This window comes from Taudactylus pleione, unplaced genomic scaffold (assembly GCF_031769625.1).
Source record: "Taudactylus pleione unplaced genomic scaffold, aTauple2 ptg000085l, whole genome shotgun sequence".
In the NCBI taxonomy this organism is placed as follows: domain Eukaryota; kingdom Metazoa; phylum Chordata; class Amphibia; order Anura; family Myobatrachidae; genus Taudactylus; species Taudactylus pleione.
Genome location: NW_028284487.1, coordinates 11,437,852 through 11,463,088, shown reverse-complemented (window position 1 = coordinate 11,463,088; position 25,237 = coordinate 11,437,852). Strand labels below are relative to the sequence as shown.

General features: G+C 35.7%; 3 non-coding genes across 3 annotated transcripts; all 3 read right to left on the bottom strand.

Moving 5' to 3' along the window:
* Positions 1–1,625: 1,625 nt before the first annotated feature.
* Positions 1,626–1,699, bottom strand: TRNAI-AAU (transfer RNA isoleucine (anticodon AAU)). The gene has a single exon. It is a non-coding gene; the product is annotated as a tRNA-Ile (tRNA).
* A 1,690-nt stretch (positions 1,700–3,389) lies between these two features.
* Positions 3,390–3,463, bottom strand: TRNAI-AAU (transfer RNA isoleucine (anticodon AAU)). The gene has a single exon. It is a non-coding gene; the product is annotated as a tRNA-Ile (tRNA).
* A 16,702-nt stretch (positions 3,464–20,165) lies between these two features.
* TRNAI-AAU (transfer RNA isoleucine (anticodon AAU)) lies at positions 20,166–20,239 on the bottom strand. Its single transcript has one exon. It is a non-coding gene; the product is annotated as a tRNA-Ile (tRNA).
* Between the last annotated feature and the right edge of the window lie 4,998 nt (positions 20,240–25,237).

Below are 25,237 nucleotides of genomic sequence, written 5' to 3'. Positions count from 1 at the left end.
TTCAAAGATCAGCAATATTGAGTAGAGGAAGACTCTCGAACAATAGGTTCCATGGTGTAATGGTGAGCACTTTGGACTTTGAATCCAGTAATCTGATTTCAAATCTTGGTGGGACCTAACTTTGTTCAATTTCCTTAAAGTTGAATTTTAGGATAGCTTATCTATATTTAAACTTTGTATAAATCCCATCATCTTCAGTGGTTTCTTTACTCCAAACTAATTTTGAAACTGTTTCAAATCAGTTTTCAACTGGAGAGATGTTTGTCAAACATTTGGAAATAGGAAAAGTTGCAATAAGAATGCAGTGATCCATCACTTGTGCTATGGTTTTAAGATATTCTGGTTTTAAGAATTTTTTTCTTCAGTGTGCACTAATGAGAGTAAAGGTCTGTTCTTCTTCTCTTCTTAAAACTTAGTCCCCCATAGTAGATTCAATCACCAAATAAATGTCCTGATTGATTAATTTGCCTTAGCATTTCTTAGATTTGCCATATTGCTATATTTGAGAAAAAGTTTTCTATGTATGCCATATAGAGAAATGCTGCATCAGCCAAAGGATGACATTTTTCTTTATTCCTAACATGGATTTAAAAATTCTCTGTTTTGTATGTGTCTATGATGTTCTCTAGCAAGTTTCAAGGGCTGCTAACTGTAGCCAATGCATTCATCCCACACTGCATGCACTTTGCCGCTGGATAAAATCCCTTCTTGGCATTTCTTGTAGGACAACAAGAAAAAGCACATGGCCTGTATGGGGATCGAACAAATGACCTTGGCGTTATTAGCACCATGCTCTAACCAACTGAGCTAACCGGCCAAACATAAAAGCATCAGCAAACACAAAAATGCCAAATGTACCTAAAACAGGAGAACATTCAGTATTTCAAAGATCAGCAATATTGAGTAGAGGAAGATTCTCTAATAATGGGTTCCATGGTGTAATGGTGAGCACTTTGGACTTTGAATCCAGTAATCTGATTTCAAATCTTGGTGGGACCTAACTTTGTTCAATTTCCTTAAAGTTGAATTTTAGGATAGCTTATCTATATTTAAACTTTGTATAAATCCCATCATCTTCAGTGGTTTCTTTACTCCAAACTAATTTTGAAACTGTTTCAAATCAGTTTTCAACTGGAAAGATGTTTGTCAAACATTTGAAAATAGGAAAAGTTGCAATAAGAATGCAGTGATCCATCACTTGTGCTATGGTTTTAAGATATTCTGGTTTTAAGAATTTTCTTCTTCAGTGTGCACTAATGAGAGTAAAGGTCTGTTCTTCTTCTCTTCTTAAAACTTAGTCCCCCATAGTAGATTCAATCACCAAATAAATGTCCTGATTGATTAATTAGCCTTAGCATTTCTTAGATTTGCCATATTGCTATATTTGAGAAAAAGTTTTCTATGTATGCCATATAGAGAAATGCTGCATCAGCCAAAGGATGACATTTTTGTTTATTCCTAACATGGATTTAAAAATTCTCTGTTTTGTATGTGTCTATGATGTTCTCTAGCAAGTTTCAAGGGCTGCTAACTGTAGCCAATGCATTCATCCCAGACTTCATGCACTTTGCCGCTGGATAAAATCCCTTCTTGGCATTTCTTGTAGGACAACAAGAAAAAGCACATGGCCCGTATGGGGATCGAACCCATGACCTTGGTGTTATTAGCACCACGCTCTAACCAACTGAGCTAACCGGCCAAACATAAAAGCATCAGCAAACTCAAAAATGCCAAATGTACCTAAAACAGGAGAACATTCAGTATTTCAAAGATCAGCAATATTGAGTAGAGGAAGACTCTCGAACAATGGGTTCCATGGTGTAATGGTGAGCACTTTGGACTTTAAATCCAGTAATCTGATTTCAAATCTTGGTGGGACCTAACTTTGTTCAATTTCCTTAAAGTTGAATTTTAGGATAGCTTATCTATATTTAAACTTTGTATAAATCCCATCATCTTCAGTGGTTTCTTTACTCCAAACTAATTTTGAAACTGTTTCAAATCAGTTTTCAACTGGAGAGATGTTTGTCAAACATTTGGAAATAGGAAAAGTTGCAATAAGAATGCAGTGATCCATCACTTGTGCTATGGTTTTAAGATATTCTGGTTTTAAGAATTTTCTTCTTCAGTGTGCACTAATGAGAGTAAAGGTCTGTTCTTCTTCTCTTCTTAAAACTTAGTCCCCCATAGTAGATTCAATCACCAAATAAATGTCCTGATTGATTAATTTGCCTTAGCATTTCTTAGATTTGCCATATTGCTATATTTGAGAAAAAGTTTTCTATGTATGCCATATAGAGAAATGCTGCATCAGCCAAAGGATGACATTTTTGTTTATTCCTAACATGGATTTAAAAATTCTCTGTTTTGTATGTGTCTATGATGTTCTCTAGCAAGTTTCAAGGGCTGCTAACTGTAGCCAATGCATTCATCCCAGACTTCATGCACTTTGCCGCTGGATAAAATCCCTTCTTGGCATTTCTTGTAGGACAACAAGAAAAAGCACATGGCCTGTATGGGGATCGAACAAATGACCTTGGCGTTATTAGCACCATGCTCTAACCAACTGAGCTAACCGGCCAAACATAAAAGCATCAGCAAACACAAAAATGCCAAATGTACCTAAAACAGGAGAACATTCAGTATTTCAAAGATCAGCAATATTGAGTAGAGGAAGACTCTCGAACAATAGGTTCCATGGTGTAATGGTGAGCACTTTGGACTTTGAATCCAGTAATCTGATTTCAAATCTTGGTGGGACCTAACTTTGTTCAATTTCCTTAAAGTTGAATTTTAGGATAGCTTATCTATATTTAAACTTTGTATAAATCCCATCATCTTCAGTGGTTTCTTTACTCCAAACTAATTTTGAAACTGTTTCAAATCAGTTTTCAACTGGAGAGATGTTTGTCAAACATTTGAAAATAGGAAAAGTTGCAATAAGAATGCAGTGATCCATCACTTGTGCTATGGTTTTAAGATATTCTGGTTTTAAGAATTTTCTTCTTCAGTGTGCACTAATGAGAGTAAAGGTCTGTTCTTCTTCTCTTCTTAAAACTTAGTCCCCCATAGTAGATTCAATCACCAAATAAATGTCCTGATTGATTAATTAGCCTTAGCATTTCTTAGATTTGCCATATTGCTATATTTGAGAAAAAGTTTTCTATGTATGCCATATAGAGAAATGCTGCATCAGCCAAAGGATGACATTTTTGTTTATTCCTAACATGGATTTAAAAATTCTCTGTTTTGTATGTGTCTATGATGTTCTCTAGCAAGTTTCAAGGGCTGCTAACTGTAGCCAATGCATTCATCCCAGACTTCATGCACTTTGCCGCTGGATAAAATCCCTTCTTGGCATTTCTTGTAGGACAACAAGAAAAAGCACATGGCCCGTATGGGGATCGAACCCATGACCTTGGTGTTATTAGCACCACGCTCTAACCAACTGAGCTAACCGGCCAAACATAAAAGCATCAGCAAACTCAAAAATGCCAAATGTACCTAAAACAGGAGAACATTCAGTATTTCAAAGATCAGCAATATTGAGTAGAGGAAGACTCTCGATCAATGGGTTCCATGGTGTAATGGTGAGCACTTTGGACTTTAAATCCAGTAATCTGATTTCAAATTTTGGTGGGACCTAACTTTGTTCAATTTCCTTAAAGTTGAATTTTAGGATAGCTTATCTATATTTAAACTTTGTATAAATCCCATCATCTTCAGTGGTTTCTTTACTCCAAACTAATTTTGAAACTGTTTCAAATCAGTTTTCAACTGGAGAGATGTTTGTCAAACATTTGGAAATAGGAAAAGTTGCAATAAGAATGCAGTGATCCATCACTTGTGCTATGGTTTTAAGATATTCTGGTTTTAAGAATTTTCTTCTTCAGTGTGCACTAATGAGAGTAAAGGTCTGTTCTTCTTCTCTTCTTAAAACTTAGTCCCCCATAGTAGATTCAATCACCAAATAAATGTCCTGATTGATTAATTTGCCTTAGCATTTCTTAGATTTGCCATATTGCTATATTTGAGAAAAAGTTTTCTATGTATGCCATATAGAGAAATGCTGCATCAGCCAAAGGATGACATTTTTGTTTATTCCTAACATGGATTTAAAAATTCTCTGTTTTGTATGTGTCTATGATGTTCTCTAGCAAGTTTCAAGGGCTGCTAACTGTAGCCAATGCATTCATCCCAGACTTCATGCACTTTGCCGCTGGATAAAATCCCTTCTTGGCATTTCTTGTAGGACAACAAGAAAAAGCACATGGCCTGTATGGGGATCGAACAAATGACCTTGGCGTTATTAGCACCATGCTCTAACCAACTGAGCTAACCGGCCAAACATAAAAGCATCAGCAAACACAAAAATGCCAAATGTACCTAAAACAGGAGAACATTCAGTATTTCAAAGATCAGCAATATTGAGTAGAGGAAGACTCTCGAACAATAGGTTCCATGGTGTAATGGTGAGCACTTTGGACTTTGAATCCAGTAATCTGATTTCAAATCTTGGTGAGACCTAACTTTGTTCAATTTCCTTAAAGTTGAATTTTAGGATAGCTTATCTATATTTAAACTTTGTATAAATCCCATCATCTTCAGTGGTTTCTTTACTCCAAACTAATTTTGAAACTGTTTCAAATCAGTTTTCAAATGGAGAGATGTTTGTCAAACATTTGAAAATAGGAAAAGTTGCAATAAGAATGCAGTGATCCATCACTTGTGCTATGGTTTTAAGATATTCTGGTTTTAAGAATTTTCTTCTTCAGTGTGCACTAATGAGAGTAAAGGTCTGTTCTTCTTCTCTTCTTAAAACTTAGTCCCCCATAGTAGATTCAATCACCAAATAAATGTCCTGATTGATTAATTTGCCTTAGCATTTCTTAGATTTGCCATATTGCTATTTTTGAAAAAAAAAGTTTTCTATGTATGCCATATAGAGAAATGCTGCATCAGCCAAAGGATGACATTTTTGTTTATTCCTAACATGGATTTAAAAATTCTCTGTTTTGTATGTGTCTATGATGTTCTCTAGCAAGTTTCAAGGGCTGCTAACTGTAGCCAATGCATTCATCCCACACTTCATGCACTTTGCCGCTGGATAAAATCCCTTCTTTGCATTTCTTGTAGGACAACAAGAAAAAGCACATGGCCCGTATGGGGATCAAACACATGACCTTGGCGTTATTAGCACCACGCTCTAACCAACTGAGCTAACCGGCCAAACATAAAAGCATCAGCAAACACAAAAATGCCAAATGTACCTAAAACAGGAGAACATTCAGTATTTCAAAGATCAGCAATATTGAGTAGAGGAAGACTCTCGAACAATAGGTTCCATGGTGTAATGGTGAGCACTTTGGACTTTGAATCCAGTAATCTGATTTCAAATCTTGGTGGGACCTAACTTTGTTCAATTTCCTTAAAGTTGAATTTTAGGATAGCTTATCTATATTTAAACTTTGTATAAATCCCATCATCTTCAGTGGTTTCTTTACTCCAAACTAATTTTGAAACTGTTTCAAATCAGTTTTCAACTGGAGAGATGTTTGTCAAACATTTGGAAATAGGAAAAGTTGCAATAAGAATGCAGTGATCCATCACTTGTGCTATGGTTTTAAGATATTCTGGTTTTAAGAATTTTCTTCTTCAGAGAGCACTAATGAGAGTAAAGGTCTGTTCTTCTTCTCTTCTTAAAACTTAGTCCCCCATAGTAGATTCAATCACCAAATAAATGTCCTGATTGATTAATTTGCCTTAGCATTTCTTAGATTTGCCATATTGCTATATTTGAGAAAAAGTTTTCTATGTATGCCATATAGAGAAATGCTGCATCAGCCAAAGGATGACATTTTTGTTTATTCCTAACATGGATTTAAAAATTCTCTGTTTTGTATGTGTCTATGATGTTCTCTAGCAAGTTTCAAGGGCTGCTAACTGTAGCCAATGCATTCATCCCAGACTTCATGCACTTTGCCGCTGGATAAAATCCCTTCTTGGCATTTCTTGTAGGACAACAAGAAAAAGCACATGGCCTGTATGGGGATCGAACAAATGACCTTGGCGTTATTAGCACCATGCTCTAACCAACTGAGCTAACCGGCCAAACATAAAAGCATCAGCAAACACAAAAATGCCAAATGTACCTAAAACAGGAGATCATTCAGTATTTCAAAGATCAGCAATATTGAGTAGAGGAAGACTCTCGAACAATAGGTTCCATGGTGTAATGGTGAGCACTTTGGACTTTGAATCCAGTAATCTGATTTCAAATCTTGGTGGGACCTAACTTTGTTCAATTTCCTTAAAGTTGAATTTTAGGATAGCTTATCTATATTTAAACTTTGTATAAATCCCATCATCTTCAGTGGTTTCTTTACTCCAAACTAATTTTGAAACTGTTTCAAATCAGTTTTCAACTGGAGAGATGTTTGTCAAACATTTGGAAATAGGAAAAGTTGCAATAAGAATGCAGTGATCCATCACTTGTGCTATGGTTTTAAGATATTCTGGTTTTAAGAATTTTCTTCTTCAGAGAGCACTAATGAGAGTAAAGGTCTGTTCTTCTTCTCTTCTAAAAACTTAGTCCCCCATAGTAGATTCAATCACCAAATAAATGTCCTGATTGATTAATTTGCCTTAGCATTTCTTAGATTTGCCATATTGCTATATTTGAGAAAAAGTTTTCTATGTATGCCATATAGAGAAATGCTGCATCAGCCAAAGGATGACATTTTTGTTTATTCCTAACATGGATTTAAAAATTCTCTGTTTTGTATGTGTCTATGATGTTCTCTAGCAAGTTTCAAGGGCTGCTAACTGTAGCCAATGCATTCATCCCAGACTTCATGCACTTTGCCGCTGGATAAAATCCCTTCTTGGTATTTCTTGTAGGACAACAAGAAAAAGCACATGGCCCGTATGGGGATCGAACAAATGACCTTGGCGTTATTAGCACCATGCTCTAACCAACTGAGCTAACCGGCCAAACATAAAAGCATCAGCAAACACAAAAATGCCAAATGTACCTAAAACAGGAGAACATTCAGTATTTCAAAGATCAGCAATATTGAGTAGAGGAAGACTCTCGAACAATAGGTTCCATGGTGTAATGGTGAGCACTTTGGACTTTGAATCCAGTAATCTGATTTCAAATCTTGGTGGGACCTAACTTTGTTCAATTTCCTTAAAGTTGAATTTTAGGATAGCTTATCTATATTTAAACTTTGTATAAATCCCATCATCTTCAGTGGTTTCTTTACTCCAAACTAATTTTGAAACTGTTTCAAATCAGTTTTCAACTGGAGAGCTGTTTGTCAAACATTTGAAAATAGGAAAAGTTGCAATAAGAATGCAGTGATCCATCACTTGTGCTATGGTTTTAAGATATTCTGGTTTTAAGAATTTTCTTCTTCAGTGTGCACTAATGAGAGTAAAGGTCTGTTCTTCTTCTCTTCTTAAAACTTAGTCCCCCATAGTAGATTCAATCACCAAATAAATGTCCTGATTGATTAATTTGCCTTAGCATTTCTTAGATTTGCCATATTGCTATTTTTGAAAAAAACAGTTTTCTATGTATGCCATATAGAGAAATGCTGCATCAGCCAAAGGATGACATTTTTGTTTATTCCTAACATGGATTTAAAAATTCTCTGTTTTGTATGTGTCTATGATGTTCTCTAGCAAGTTTCAAGGGCTGCTAACTGTAGCCAATGCATTCATCCCACACTTCATGCACTTTGCCGCTGGATAAAATCCCTTCTTTGCATTTCTTGTAGGACAACAAGAAAAAGCACATGGCCCGTATGGGGATCAAACACATGACCTTGGCGTTATTAGCACCACGCTCTAACCAACTGAGCTAACCGGCCAAACATAAAAGCATCAGCAAACTCAAAAATGCCAAATGTACCTAAAACAGGAGAACATTCAGTATTTCAAAGAGCAGCAATATTGAGTAGAGGAAGACTCTCAAACAATGGGTTCCATGGTGTAATGGTGAGCACTTTGGACTTTGAATCCAGTAATCTGATTTCAAATCTTGGTGGGACCTAACTTTGTTCAATTTCCTTAAAGTTGAATTTTAGGATAGCTTATCTATATTTAAACTTTGTATAAATCCCATCATCTTCAGTGGTTTCTTTACTCCAAACTAATTTTGAAACTGTTTCAAATCAGTTTTCAACTGGAGAGATGATTGTCAAACATTTGGAAATAGGAAAAGTTGCAATAAGAATGCAGTGATCCATCACTTGTGCTATGGTTTTAAGATATTCTGGTTTTAAGAATTTTCTTCTTCAGAGAGCACTAATGAGAGTAAAGGTCTGTTCTTCTTCTCTTCTTAAAACTTAGTCCCCCATAGTAGATTCAATCACCAAATAAATGTCCTGATTGATTAATTTGCCTTAGCATTTCTTAGATTTGCCATATTGCTAGATTTGAGAAAAAGTTTTCTATGTATGCCATATAGAGAAATGCTGCATCAGCCAAAGGATGACATTTTTGTTTATTCCTAACATGGATTTAAAAATTCTCTGTTTTGTATGTGTCTATGATGTTCTCTAGCAAGTTTCAAGGGCTGCTAACTGTAGCCAATGCATTCATCCCAGACTTCATGCACTTTGCCGCTGGATAAAATCCCTTCTTGGCATTTCTTGTAGGACAACAAGAAAAAGCACATGGCCTGTATGGGGATCGAACAAATGACCTTGGCGTTATTAGCACCATGCTCTAACCAACTGAGCTAACCGGCCAAACATAAAAGCATCAGCAAACACAAAAATGCCAAATGTACCTAAAACAGGAGAACATTCAGTATTTCAAAGATCAGCAATATTGAGTAGAGGAAGACTCTCGAACAATGGGTTCCATGGTGTAATGGTGAGCACTTTGGACTTTAAATCCAGTAATCTGATTTCAAATCTTGGTGGGACCTAACTTTGTTCAATTTCCTTAAAGTTGAATTTTAGGATAGCTTATCTATATTTAAACTTTGTATAAATCCCATCATCTTCAGTGGTTTCTTTACTCCAAACTAATTTTGAAACTGTTTCAAATCAGTTTTCAACTGGAGAGATGTTTGTCAAACATTTGGAAATAGGAAAAGTTGCAATAAGAATGCAGTGATCCATCACTTGTGCTATGGTTTTAAGATATTCTGGTTTTAAGAATTTTCTTCTTCAGTGTGCACTAATGAGAGTAAAGGTCTGTTCTTCTTCTCTTCTTAAAACTTAGTCCCCCATAGTAGATTCAATCACCAAATAAATGTCCTGATTGATTAATTTGCCTTAGCATTTCTTAGATTTGCCATATTGCTATATTTGAGAAAAAGTTTTCTATGTATGCCATATAGAGAAATGCTGCATCAGCCAAAGGATGACATTTTTGTTTATTCCTAACATGGATTTAAAAATTCTCTGTTTTGTATGTGTCTATGATGTTCTCTAGCAAGTTTCAAGGGCTGCTAACTGTAGCCAATGCATTCATCCCAGACTTCATGCACTTTGCCGCTGGATAAAATCCCTTCTTGGCATTTCTTGTAGGACAACAAGAAAAAGCACATGGCCTGTATGGGGATCGAACAAATGACCTTGGCGTTATTAGCACCATGCTCTAACCAACTGAGCTAACCGGCCAAACATAAAAGCATCAGCAAACACAAAAATGCCAAATGTACCTAAAACAGGAGAACATTCAGTATTTCAAAGATCAGCAATATTGAGTAGAGGAAGACTCTCGAACAATAGGTTCCATGGTGTAATGGTGAGCACTTTGGACTTTGAATCCAGTAATCTGATTTCAAATCTTGGTGAGACCTAACTTTGTTCAATTTCCTTAAAGTTGAATTTTAGGATAGCTTATCTATATTTAAACTTTGTATAAATCCCATCATCTTCAGTGGTTTCTTTACTCCAAACTAATTTTGAAACTGTTTCAAATCAGTTTTCAAATGGAGAGATGTTTGTCAAACATTTGAAAATAGGAAAAGTTGCAATAAGAATGCAGTGATCCATCACTTGTGCTATGGTTTTAAGATATTCTGGTTTTAAGAATTTTCTTCTTCAGTGTGCACTAATGAGAGTAAAGGTCTGTTCTTCTTCTCTTCTTAAAACTTAGTCCCCCATAGTAGATTCAATCACCAAATAAATGTCCTGATTGATTAATTTGCCTTAGCATTTCTTAGATTTGCCATATTGCTATTTTTGAAAAAAAAAGTTTTCTATGTATGCCATATAGAGAAATGCTGCATCAGTCAAAGGATGACATTTTTGTTTATTCCTAACATGGATTTAAAAATTCTCTGTTTTGTATGTGTCTATGATGTTCTCTAGCAAGTTTCAAGGGCTGCTAACTGTAGCCAATGCATTCATCCCAGACTTCATGCACTTTGCCGCTGGATAAAATCCCTTCTTGGTATTTCTTGTAGGACAACAAGAAAAAGCACATGGCCCGTATGGGGATCGAACAAATGACCTTGGCGTTATTAGCACCATGCTCTAACCAACTGAGCTAACCGGCCAAACATAAAAGCATCAGCAAACACAAAAATGCCAAATGTACCTAAAACAGGAGAACATTCAGTATTTCAAAGATCAGCAATATTGAGTAGAGGAAGACTCTCGAACAATAGGTTCCATGGTGTAATGGTGAGCACTTTGGACTTTGAATCCAGTAATCTGATTTCAAATCTTGGTGGGACCTAACTTTGTTCAATTTCCTTAAAGTTGAATTTTAGGATAGCTTATCTATATTTAAACTTTGTATAAATCCCATCATCTTCAGTGGTTTCTTTACTCCAAACTAATTTTGAAACTGTTTCAAATCAGTTTTCAACTGGAGAGCTGTTTGTCAAACATTTGAAAATAGGAAAAGTTGCAATAAGAATGCAGTGATCCATCACTTGTGCTATGGTTTTAAGATATTCTGGTTTTAAGAATTTTCTTCTTCAGTGTGCACTAATGAGAGTAAAGGTCTGTTCTTCTTCTCTTCTTAAAACTTAGTCCCCCATAGTAGATTCAATCACCAAATAAATGTCCTGATTGATTAATTTGCCTTAGCATTTCTTAGATTTGCCATATTGCTATTTTTGAAAAAAACAGTTTTCTATGTATGCCATATAGAGAAATGCTGCATCAGCCAAAGGATGACATTTTTGTTTATTCCTAACATGGATTTAAAAATTCTCTGTTTTGTATGTGTCTATGATGTTCTCTAGCAAGTTTCAAGGGCTGCTAACTGTAGCCAATGCATTCATCCCACACTTCATGCACTTTGCCGCTGGATAAAATCCCTTCTTTGCATTTCTTGTAGGACAACAAGAAAAAGCACATGGCCCGTATGGGGATCAAACACATGACCTTGGCGTTATTAGCACCACGCTCTAACCAACTGAGCTAACCGGCCAAACATAAAAGCATCAGCAAACTCAAAAATGCCAAATGTACCTAAAACAGGAGAACATTCAGTATTTCAAAGAGCAGCAATATTGAGTAGAGGAAGACTCTCAAACAATGGGTTCCATGGTGTAATGGTGAGCACTTTGGACTTTGAATCCAGTAATCTGATTTCAAATCTTGGTGGGACCTAACTTTGTTCAATTTCCTTAAAGTTGAATTTTAGGATAGCTTATCTATATTTAAACTTTGTATAAATCCCATCATCTTCAGTGGTTTCTTTACTCCAAACTAATTTTGAAACTGTTTCAAATCAGTTTTCAACTGGAGAGATGATTGTCAAACATTTGGAAATAGGAAAAGTTGCAATAAGAATGCAGTGATCCATCACTTGTGCTATGGTTTTAAGATATTCTGGTTTTAAGAATTTTCTTCTTCAGTGTGCACTAATGAGAGTAAAGGTCTGTTCTTCTTCTCTTCTTAAAACTTAGTCCCCCATAGTAGATTCAATCACCAAATAAATGTCCTGATTGATTAATTTGCCTTAGCATTTCTTAGATTTGCCATATTGCTATTTTTGAAAAAAAAAGTTTTCTATGTATGCCATATAGAGAAATGCTGCATCAGCCAAAGGATGACATTTTTGTTTATTCCTAACATGGATTTAAAAATTCTCTGTTTTGTATGTGTCTATGATGTTCTCTAGCAAGTTTCAAGGGCTGCTAACTGTAGCCAATGCATTCATCCCAGACTTCATGCACTTTGCCGCTGGATAAAATCCCTTCTTGGTATTTCTTGTAGGACAACAAGAAAAAGCACATGGCCCGTATGGGGATCGAACAAATGACCTTGGCGTTATTAGCACCATGCTCTAACCAACTGAGCTAACCGGCCAAACATAAAAGCATCAGCAAACACAAAAATGCCAAATGTACCTAAAACAGGAGAACATTCAGTATTTCAAAGATCAGCAATATTGAGTAGAGGAAGACTCTCGAACAATAGGTTCCATGGTGTAATGGTGAGCACTTTGGACTTTGAATCCAGTAATCTGATTTCAAATCTTGGTGGGACCTAACTTTGTTCAATTTCCTTAAAGTTGAATTTTAGGATAGCTTATCTATATTTAAACTTTGTATAAATCCCATCATCTTCAGTGGTTTCTTTACTCCAAACTAATTTTGAAACTGTTTCAAATCAGTTTTCAACTGGAGAGCTGTTTGTCAAACATTTGAAAATAGGAAAAGTTGCAATAAGAATGCAGTGATCCATCACTTGTGCTATGGTTTTAAGATATTCTGGTTTTAAGAATTTTCTTCTTCAGTGTGCACTAATGAGAGTAAAGGTCTGTTCTTCTTCTCTTCTTAAAACTTAGTCCCCCATAGTAGATTCAATCACCAAATAAATGTCCTGATTGATTAATTTGCCTTAGCATTTCTTAGATTTGCCATATTGCTATTTTTGAAAAAAACAGTTTTCTATGTATGCCATATAGAGAAATGCTGCATCAGCCAAAGGATGACATTTTTGTTTATTCCTAACATGGATTTAAAAATTCTCTGTTTTGTATGTGTCTATGATGTTCTCTAGCAAGTTTCAAGGGCTGCTAACTGTAGCCAATGCATTCATCCCACACTTCATGCACTTTGCCGCTGGATAAAATCCCTTCTTTGCATTTCTTGTAGGACAACAAGAAAAAGCACATGGCCCGTATGGGGATCAAACACATGACCTTGGCGTTATTAGCACCACGCTCTAACCAACTGAGCTAACCGGCCAAACATAAAAGCATCAGCAAACTCAAAAATGCCAAATGTACCTAAAACAGGAGAACATTCAGTATTTCAAAGAGCAGCAATATTGAGTAGAGGAAGACTCTCAAACAATGGGTTCCATGGTGTAATGGTGAGCACTTTGGACTTTGAATCCAGTAATCTGATTTCAAATCTTGGTGGGACCTAACTTTGTTCAATTTCCTTAAAGTTGAATTTTAGGATAGCTTATCTATATTTAAACTTTGTATAAATCCCATCATCTTCAGTGGTTTCTTTACTCCAAACTAATTTTGAAACTGTTTCAAATCAGTTTTCAACTGGAGAGATGATTGTCAAACATTTGGAAATAGGAAAAGTTGCAATAAGAATGCAGTGATCCATCACTTGTGCTATGGTTTTAAGATATTCTGGTTTTAAGAATTTTCTTCTTCAGTGTGCACTAATGAGAGTAAAGGTCTGTTCTTCTTCTCTTCTTAAAACTTAGTCCCCCATAGTAGATTCAATCACCAAATAAATGTCCTGATTGATTAATTTGCCTTAGCATTTCTTAGATTTGCCATATTGCTATTTTTGAAAAAAAAAGTTTTCTATGTATGCCATATAGAGAAATGCTGCATCAGCCAAAGGATGACATTTTTGTTTATTCCTAACATGGATTTAAAAATTCTCTGTTTTGTATGTGTCTATGATGTTCTCTAGCAAGTTTCAAGGGCTGCTAACTGTAGCCAATGCATTCATCCCAGACTTCATGCACTTTGCCGCTGGATAAAATCCCTTCTTGGTATTTCTTGTAGGACAACAAGAAAAAGCACATGGCCCGTATGGGGATCGAACAAATGACCTTGGCGTTATTAGCACCATGCTCTAACCAACTGAGCTAACCGGCCAAACATAAAAGCATCAGCAAACACAAAAATGCCAAATGTACCTAAAACAGGAGAACATTCAGTATTTCAAAGATCAGCAATATTGAGTAGAGGAAGACTCTCGAACAATAGGTTCCATGGTGTAATGGTGAGCACTTTGGACTTTGAATCCAGTAATCTGATTTCAAATCTTGGTGGGACCTAACTTTGTTCAATTTCCTTAAAGTTGAATTTTAGGATAGCTTATCTATATTTAAACTTTGTATAAATCCCATCATCTTCAGTGGTTTCTTTACTCCAAACTAATTTTGAAACTGTTTCAAATCAGTTTTCAACTGGAGAGCTGTTTGTCAAACATTTGAAAATAGGAAAAGTTGCAATAAGAATGCAGTGATCCATCACTTGTGCTATGGTTTTAAGATATTCTGGTTTTAAGAATTTTCTTCTTCAGTGTGCACTAATGAGAGTAAAGGTCTGTTCTTCTTCTCTTCTTAAAACTTAGTCCCCCATAGTAGATTCAATCACCAAATAAATGTCCTGATTGATTAATTTGCCTTAGCATTTCTTAGATTTGCCATATTGCTATTTTTGAAAAAAACAGTTTTCTATGTATGCCATATAGAGAAATGCTGCATCAGCCAAAGGATGACATTTTTGTTTATTCCTAACATGGATTTAAAAATTCTCTGTTTTGTATGTGTCTATGATGTTCTCTAGCAAGTTTCAAGGGCTGCTAACTGTAGCCAATGCATTCATCCCACACTTCATGCACTTTGCCGCTGGATAAAATCCCTTCTTTGCATTTCTTGTAGGACAACAAGAAAAAGCACATGGCCCGTATGGGGATCAAACACATGACCTTGGCGTTATTAGCACCACGCTCTAACCAACTGAGCTAACCGGCCAAACATAAAAGCATCAGCAAACTCAAAAATGCCAAATGTACCTAAAACAGGAGAACATTCAGTATTTCAAAGAGCAGCAATATTGAGTAGAGGAAGACTCTCAAACAATGGGTTCCATGGTGTAATGGTGAGCACTTTGGACTTTGAATCCAGTAATCTGATTTCAAATCTTGGTGGGACCTAACTTTGTTCAATTTCCTTAAAGTTGAATTTTAGGATAGCTTATCTATATTTAAACTTTGTATAAATCCCATCATCTTCAGTGGTTTCTTTACTCCAAACTAATTTTGAAACTGTTTCAAATCAGTTTTCAACTGGAGAGATGATTGTCAAACATTTGGAAATAGGAAAAGTTGCAATAAGAATGCAGTGATCCATCACTTGTGCTATGGTTTTAAGATATTCTGGTTTTAAGAATTTTCTTCTTCAGAGAGCACTAATGAGAGTAAAGGTCTGTTCTTCTTCTCTTCTTAAAACTTAGTCCCCCATAGTAGATTCAATCACCAAATAAATGTCCTGATTGATTAATTTGCCTTAGCATTTCTTAGATTTGCCATATTGCTATATTTGAGAAAAAGTTTTCTATGTATGCCATATAGAGAAATGCTGCATCAGCCAAAGGATGACATTTTTGTTTATTCCTAACATGGATTTAAAAATTCTCTGTTTTGTATGTGTCTATGATGTTCTCTAGCAAGTTTCAAGGGCTGCTAACTGTAGCCAATGCATTCATCCCAGACTTCATGCACTTTGCCGCTGGATAAAATCCCTTCTTGGCATTTCTTGTAGGACAACAAGAAAAAGCACATGGCCTGTATGGGGATCGAACAAATGACCTTGGCGTTATTAGCACCATGCTCTAACCAACTGAGCTAACCGGCCAAACATAAAAGCATCAGCAAACACAAAAATGCCAAATGTACCTAAAACAGGAGAACATTCAGTATTTCAAAGATCAGCAATATTGAGTAGAGGAAGACTCTCGAACAATGGGTTCCATGGTGTAATGGTGAGCACTTTGGACTTTAAATCCAGTAATCTGATTTCAAATCTTGGTGGGACCTAACTTTGTTCAATTTCCTTAAAGTTGAATTTTAGGATAGCTTATCTATATTTAAACTTTGTATAAATCCCATCATCTTCAGTGGTTTCTTTACTCCAAACTAATTTTGAAACTGTTTCAAATCAGTTTTCAACTGGAGAGATGTTTGTCAAACATTTGGAAATAGGAAAAGTTGCAATAAGAATGCAGTGATCCATCACTTGTGCTATGGTTTTAAGATATTCTGGTTTTAAGAATTTTCTTCTTCAGTGTGCACTAATGAGAGTAAAGGTCTGTTCTTCTTCTCTTCTTAAAACTTAGTCCCCCATAGTAGATTCAATCACCAAATAAATGTCCTGATTGATTAATTTGCCTTAGCATTTCTTAGATTTGCCATATTGCTATATTTGAGAAAAAGTTTTCTATGTATGCCATATAGAGAAATGCTGCATCAGCCAAAGGATGACATTTTTGTTTATTCCTAACATGGATTTAAAAATTCTCTGTTTTGTATGTGTCTATGATGTTCTCTAGCAAGTTTCAAGGGCTGCTAACTGTAGCCAATGCATTCATCCCAGACTTCATGCACTTTGCCGCTGGATAAAATCCCTTCTTGGCATTTCTTGTAGGACAACAAGAAAAAGCACATGGCCTGTATGGGGATCGAACAAATGACCTTGGCGTTATTAGCACCATGCTCTAACCAACTGAGCTAACCGGCCAAACATAAAAGCATCAGCAAACACAAAAATGCCAAATGTACCTAAAACAGGAGAACATTCAGTATTTCAAAGATCAGCAATATTGAGTAGAGGAAGACTCTCGAACAATAGGTTCCATGGTGTAATGGTGAGCACTTTGGACTTTGAATCCAGTAATCTGATTTCAAATCTTGGTGAGACCTAACTTTGTTCAATTTCCTTAAAGTTGAATTTTAGGATAGCTTATCTATATTTAAACTTTGTATAAATCCCATCATCTTCAGTGGTTTCTTTACTCCAAACTAATTTTGAAACTGTTTCAAATCAGTTTTCAAATGGAGAGATGTTTGTCAAACATTTGAAAATAGGAAAAGTTGCAATAAGAATGCAGTGATCCATCACTTGTGCTATGGTTTTAAGATATTCTGGTTTTAAGAATTTTCTTCTTCAGTGTGCACTAATGAGAGTAAAGGTCTGTTCTTCTTCTCTTCTTAAAACTTAGTCCCCCATAGTAGATTCAATCACCAAATAAATGTCCTGATTGATTAATTTGCCTTAGCATTTCTTAGATTTGCCATATTGCTATTTTTGAAAAAAAAAGTTTTCTATGTATGCCATATAGAGAAATGCTGCATCAGCCAAAGGATGACATTTTTGTTTATTCCTAACATGGATTTAAAAATTCTCTGTTTTGTATGTGTCTATGATGTTCTCTAGCAAGTTTCAAGGGCTGCTAACTGTAGCCAATGCATTCATCCCAGACTTCATGCACTTTGCCGCTGGATAAAATCCCTTCTTGGCATTTCTTGTAGGACAACAAGAAAAAGCACATGGCCTGTATGGGGATCGAACAAATGACCTTGGCGTTATTAGCACCATGCTCTAACCAACTGAGCTAACCGGCCAAACATAAAAGCATCAGCAAACACAAAAATGCCAAATGTACCTAAAACAGGAGAACATTCAGTATTTCAAAGATCAGCAATATTGAGTAGAGGAAGACTCTCGAACAATAGGTTCCATGGTGTAATGGTGAGCACTTTGGACTTTGAATCCAGTAATCTGATTTCAAATCTTGGTGGGACCTAACTTTGTTCAATTTCCTTAAAGTTGAATTTTAGGATAGCTTATCTATATTTAAACTTTGTATAAATCCCATCATCTTCAGTGGTTTCTTTACTCCAAACTAATTTTGAAACTGTTTCAAATCAGTTTTCAACTGGAGAGATGTTTGTCAAACATTTGGAAATAGGAAAAGTTGCAATAAGAATGCAGTGATCCATCACTTGTGCTATGGTTTTAAGATATTCTGGTTTTAAGAATTTTCTTCTTCAGAGAGCACTAATGAGAGTAAAGGTCTGTTCTTCTTCTCTTCTTAAAACTTAGTCCCCCATAGTAGATTCAATCACCAAATAAATGTCCTGATTGATTAATTTGCCTTAGCATTTCTTAGATTTGCCATATTGCTATATTTGAGAAAAAGTTTTCTATGTATGCCATATAGAGAAATGCTGCATCAGCCAAAGGATGACATATTTGTTTATTCCTAACATGGATTTAAAAATTCTCTGTTTTGTATGTGTCTATGATGTTCTCTAGCAAGTTTCAAGGGCTGCTAACTGTAGCCAATGCATTCATCCCAGACTTCATGCACTTTGCCGCTGGATAAAATCCCTTCTTGGCATTTCTTGTAGGACAACAAGAAAAAGCACATGGCCTGTATGGGGATCGAACAAATGACCTTGGCGTTATTAGCATCATGCTCTAACCAACTGAGCTAACCGGCCAAACATAAAAGCATCAGCAAACACAAAAATGCCAAATGTACCTAAAACAGGAGAACATTCAGTATTTCAAAGATCAGCAATATTGAGTAGAGGAAGACTCTCGAACAATAGGTTCCATGGTGTAATGGTGAGCACTTTGGACTTTGAATCCAGTAATCTGATTTCAAATCTTGGTGGGACCTAACTTTGTTCAATTTCCTTAAAGTTGAATTTTAGGATAGCTTATCTATATTTAAACTTTGTATAAATCCCATCATCTTCAGTGGTTTCTTTACTCCAAACTAATTTTGAAACTGTTTCAAATCAGTTTTCAACTGGAGAGATGTTTGTCAAACATTTGGAAATAGGAAAAGTTGCAATAAGAATGCAGTGATCCATCACTTGTGCTATGGTTTTAAGATATTCTGGTTTTAAGAATTTTCTTCTTCAGAGAGCACTAATGAGAGTAAAGGTCTGTTCTTCTTCTCTTCTTAAAACTTAGTCCCCCATAGTAGATTCAATCACCAAATAAATGTCCTGATTGATTAATTTGCCTTAGCATTTCTTAGATTTGCCATATTGCTATATTTGAGAAAAAGTTTTCTATGTATGCCATATAGAGAAATGCTGCATCAGCCAAAGGATGACATTTTTGTTTATTCCTAACATGGATTTAAAAATTCTCTGTTTTGTATGTGTCTATGATGTTCTCTAGCAAGTTTCAAGGGCTGCTAACTGTAGCCAATGCATTCATCCCAGACTTCATGCACTTTGCCGCTGGATAAAATCCCTTCTTGGCATTTCTTGTAGGACAACAAGAAAAAGCACATGGCCTGTATGGGGATCGAACAAATGACCTTGGCGTTATTAGCATCATGCTCTAACCAACTGAGCTAACCGGCCAAACATAAAAGCATCAGCAAACACAAAAATGCCAAATGTACCTAAAACAGGAGAACATTCAGTATTTCAAAGATCAGCAATATTGAGTAGAGGAAGACTCTCGAACAATAGGTTCCATGGTGTAATGGTGAGCACTTTGGACTTTGAATCCAGTAATCTGATTTCAAATCTTGGTGGGACCTAACTTTGTTCAATTTCCTTAAAGTTGAATTTTAGGATAGCTTATCTATATTTAAACTTTGTATAAATCCCATCATCTTCAGTGGTTTCTTTACTCCAAACTAATTTTGAAACTGTTTCAAATCAGTTTTCAACTGGAGAGATGTTTGTCAAACATTTGAAAATAGGAAAAGTTGCAATAAGAATGCAGTGATCCATCACTTGTGCTATGGTTTTAAGATATTCTGGTCTTAAGAATTTTCTTCTTCAGTGTGCACTAATGAGAGTAAAGGTCTGTTCTTCTTCTCTTCTTAAAACTTAGTCCCCCATAGTAGATTCAATCACCAAATAAATGTCCTGATTGATTAATTAACCTTAGCATTTCTTAGATTTGCCATATTGCTATATTTGAGAAAAAGTTTTCTATGTATGCCATATAGAGAAATGCTGCATCAGCCAAAGGATGACATTTTTGTTTATTCCTAACATGGATTTAAAAATTCTCTGTTTTGTCTGTGTCTATGATGTTCTCTAGCAAGTTTCAAGGGCTGCTAACTGTAGCCAATGCATTCATCCCAGACTTCATGCACTTTGCCGCTGGATAAAATCCCTTCTTGGCATTTCTTGTAGGACAACAAGAAAAAGCACATGGCCCATATGGGGATCGAACCCATGACCTTGGTGTTATTAGCACCACGCTTTAACCAACTGAGCTAACCGGCCAAACATAAAAGCATCAGCAAACTCAAAAATGCCAAATGTACCTACAACAGGAGAACATTCAGTATTTCAAAGATCAGCAATATTGAGTAGAGGAAGACTCTCGAACAATGGGTTCCATGGTGTAATGGTGAGCACTTTGGACTTTAAATCCAGTAATCTGATTTCAAATCTTGGTGGGACCTAACTTTGTTCAATTTCCTTAAAGTTGAATTTTAGGATAGCTTATCTATATTTAAACTTTGTATAAATCCCATCATCTTCAGTGGTTTCTTTACTCCAAACTAATTTTGAAACTGTTTCAAATCAGTTTTCAACTGGAGAGATGTTTGTCAAACATTTGGAAATAGGAAAAGTTGCAATAAGAATGCAGTGATCCATCACTTGTGCTATGGTTTTAAGATATTCTGGTTTTAAGAATTTTCTTCTTCAGAGAGCACTAATGAGAGTAAAGGTCTGTTCTTCTTCTCTTCTTAAAACTTAGTCCCCCATAGTAGATTCAATCACCAAATAAATGTCCTGATTGATTAATTTGCCTTAGCATTTCTTAGATTTGCCATATTGCTATATTTGAGAAAAAGTTTTCTATGTATGCCATATAGAGAAATGCTGCATCAGCCAAAGGATGACATTTTTGTTTATTCCTAACATGGATTTAAAAATTCTCTGTTTTGTATGTGTCTATGATGTTCTCTAGCAAGTTTCAAGGGCTGCTAACTGTAGCCAATGCATTCATCCCAGACTTCATGCACTTTGCCGCTGGATAAAATCCCTTCTTGGCATTTCTTGTAGGACAACAAGAAAAAGCACATGGCCTGTATGGGGATCGAACAAATGACCTTGGCGTTATTAGCACCATGCTCTAACCAACTGAGCTAACCGGCCAAACATAAAAGCATCAGCAAACACAAAAATGCCAAATGTACCTAAAACAGGAGAACATTCAGTATTTCAAAGATCAGCAATATTGAGTAGAGGAAGACTCTCGAACAATAGGTTCCATGGTGTACTGGTGAGCACTTTGGACTTTGAATCCAGTAATCTGATTTCAAATCTTGGTGGGACCTAACTTTGTTCAATTTCCTTAAAGTTGAATTTTAGGATAGCTTATCTATATTTAAACTTTGTATAAATCCCATCATCTTCAGTGGTTTCTTTACTCCAAACTAATTTTGAAACTGTTTCAAATCAGTTTTCAACTGGAGAGCTGTTTGTCACACATTTGAAAATAGGAAAAGTTGCAATAAGAATGCAGTGATCCATCACTTGTGCTATGGTTTTAAGATATTCTGGTTTTAAGAATTTTCTTCTTCAGTGTGCACTAATGAGAGTAAAGGTCTGTTCTTCTTCTCTTCTTAAAACTTAGTCCCCCATAGTAGATTCAATCACCAAATAAATGTCCTGATTGATTAATTTGCCTTAGCATTTCTTTGATTTGCCATATTGCTATTTTTGAAAAAAACAGTTTTCTATGTATGCCATATAGAGAAATGCTGCATCAGCCAAAGGATGACATTTTTGTTTATTCCTAACATGGATTTAAAAATTCTCTGTTTTGTATGTGTCTATGATGTTCTCTAGCAAGTTTCAAGGGCTGCTAACTGTAGCCAATGCATTCATCCCACACTTCATGCACTTTGCCGCTGGATAAAATCCCTTCTTTGCATTTCTTGTAGGACAACAAGAAAAAGCACATGGCCCGTATGGGGATCAAACACATGACCTTGGCGTTATTAGCACCACGCTCTAACCAACTGAGCTAACCGGCCAAACATAAAAGCATCAGCAAACTCAAAAATGCCAAATGTACCTAAAACAGGAGAACATTCAGTATTTCAAAGAGCAGCAATATTGAGTAGAGGAAGACTCTCAAACAATGGGTTCCATGGTGTAATGGTGAGCACTTTGGACTTTGAATCCAGTAATCTGATTTCAAATCTTGGTGGGACCTAACTTTGTTCAATTTCCTTAAAGTTGAATTTTAGGATAGCTTATCTATATTTAAACTTTGTATAAATCCCATCATCTTCAGTGGTTTCTTTACTCCAAACTAATTTTGAAACTGTTTCAAATCAGTTTTCAACTGGAGAGATGATTGTCAAACATTTGGAAATAGGAAAAGTTGCAATAAGAATGCAGTGATCCATCACTTGTGCTATGGTTTTAAGATATTCTGGTTTTAAGAATTTTCTTCTTCAGAGAGCACTAATGAGAGTAAAGGTCTGTTCTTCTTCTCTTCTTAAAACTTAGTCCCCCATAGTAGATTCAATCACCAAATAAATGTCCTGATTGATTAATTTGCCTTAGCATTTCTTAGATTTGCCATATTGCTATATTTGAGAAAAAGTTTTCTATGTATGCCATATAGAGAAATGCTGCATCAGCCAAAGGATGACATTTTTGTTTATTCCTAACATGGATTTAAAAATTCTCTGTTTTGTATGTGTCTATGATGTTCTCTAGCAAGTTTCAAGGGCTGCTAACTGTAGCCAATGCATTCATCCCAGACTTCATGCACTTTGCCGCTGGATAAAATCCCTTCTTGGCATTTCTTGTAGGACAACAAGAAAAAGCACATGGCCTGTATGGGGATCGAACAAATGACCTTGGCGTTATTAGCACCATGCTCTAACCAACTGAGCTAATCGGCCAAACATAAAAGCATCAGCAAACACAAAAATGCCAAATGTACCTAAAACAGGAGAACATTCAGTATTTCAAAGATCAGCAATATTGAGTAGAGGAAGACTCTCGAACAATAGGTTCCATGGTGTAATGGTGAGCACTTTGGACTTTGAATCCAGTAATCTGATTTCAAATCTTGGTGGGACCTAACTTTGTTCAATTTCCTTAAAGTTGAATTTTAGGATAGCTTATCTATATTTAAACTTTGTATAAATCCCATCATCTTCAGTGGTTTCTTTACTCCAAACTAATTTTGAAACTGTTTCAAATCAGTTTTCAACTGGAGAGATGTTTGTCAAACATTTGGAAATAGGAAAAGTTGCAATAAGAATGCAGTGATCCATCACTTGTGCTATGGTTTTAAGATATTCTGGTTTTAAGAATTTTCTTCTTCAGAGAGCACTAATGAGAGTAAAGGTCTGTTCTTCTTCTCTTCTTAAAACTTAGTCCCCCATAGTAGATTCAATCACCAAATAAATGTCCTGATTGATTAATTTGCCTTAGCATTTCTTAGATTTGCCATATTGCTATATTTGAGAAAAAGTTTTCTATGTATGCCATATAGAGAAATGCTGCATCAGCCAAAGGATGACATTTTTGTTTATTCCTAACATGGATTTAAAAATTCTCTGTTTTGTATGTGTCTATGATGTTCTCTAGCAAGTTTCAAGGGCTGCTAACTGTAGCCAATGCATTCATCCCAGACTTCATGCACTTTGCCGCTGGATAAAATCCCTTCTTGGCATTTCTTGTAGGACAACAAGAAAAAGCACATGGCCTGTATGGGGATCGAACAAATGACCTTGGCGTTATTAGCACCATGCTCTAACCAACTGAGCTAACCGGCCAAACATAAAAGCATCAGCAAACACAAAAATGCCAAATGTACCTAAAACAGGAGAACATTCAGTATTTCAAAGATCAGCAATATTGAGTAGAGGAAGACTCTCGAACAATAGGTTCCATGGTGTAATGGTGAGCACTTTGGACTTTGAATCCAGTAATCTGATTTCAAATCTTGGTGGGACCTAACTTTGTTCAATTTCCTTAAAGTTGAATTTTAGGATAGCTTATCTATATTTAAACTTTGTATAAATCCCATCATCTTCAGTGGTTTCTTTACTCCAAACTAATTTTGAAACTGTTTCAAATCAGTTTTCAACTGGAGAGCTGTTTGTCAAACATTTGAAAATAGGAAAAGTTGCAATAAGAATGCAGTGATCCATCACTTGTGCTATGGTTTTAAGATATTCTGGTTTTAAGAATTTTCTTCTTCAGTGTGCACTAATGAGAGTAAAGGTCTGTTCTTCTTCTCTTCTTAAAACTTAGTCCCCCATAGTAGATTCAATCACCAAATAAATGTCCTGATTGATTAATTTGCCTTAGCATTTCTTAGATTTGCCATATTGCTATTTTTGAAAAAAACAGTTTTCTATGTATGCCATATAGAGAAATGCTGCATCAGCCAAAGGATGACATTTTTGTTTATTCCTAACATGGATTTAAAAATTCTCTGTTTTGTATGTGTCTATGATGTTCTCTAGCAAGTTTCAAGGGCTGCTAACTGTAGCCAATGCATTCATCCCACACTTCATGCACTTTGCCGCTGGATAAAATCCCTTCTTTGCATTTCTTGTAGGACAACAAGAAAAAGCACATGGCCCGTATGGGGATCAAACACATGACCTTGGCGTTATTAGCACCACGCTCTAACCAACTGAGCTAACCGGCCAAACATAAAAGCATCAGCAAACTCAAAAATGCCAAATGTACCTAAAACAGGAGAACATTCAGTATTTCAAAGAGCAGCAATATTGAGTAGAGGAAGACTCTCAAACAATGGGTTCCATGGTGTAATGGTGAGCACTTTGGACTTTGAATCCAGTAATCTGATTTCAAATCTTGGTGGGACCTAACTTTGTTCAATTTCCTTAAAGTTGAATTTTAGGATAGCTTATCTATATTTAAACTTTGTATAAATCCCATCATCTTCAGTGGTTTCTTTACTCCAAACTAATTTTGAAACTGTTTCAAATCAGTTTTCAACTGGAGAGATGATTGTCAAACATTTGGAAATAGGAAAAGTTGCAATAAGAATGCAGTGATCCATCACTTGTGCTATGGTTTTAAGATATTCTGGTTTTAAGAATTTTCTTCTTCAGAGAGCACTAATGAGAGTAAAGGTCTGTTCTTCTTCTCTTCTTAAAACTTAGTCCCCCATAGTAGATTCAATCACCAAATAAATGTCCTGATTGATTAATTTGCCTTAGCATTTCTTAGATTTGCCATATTGCTATATTTGAGAAAAAGTTTTCT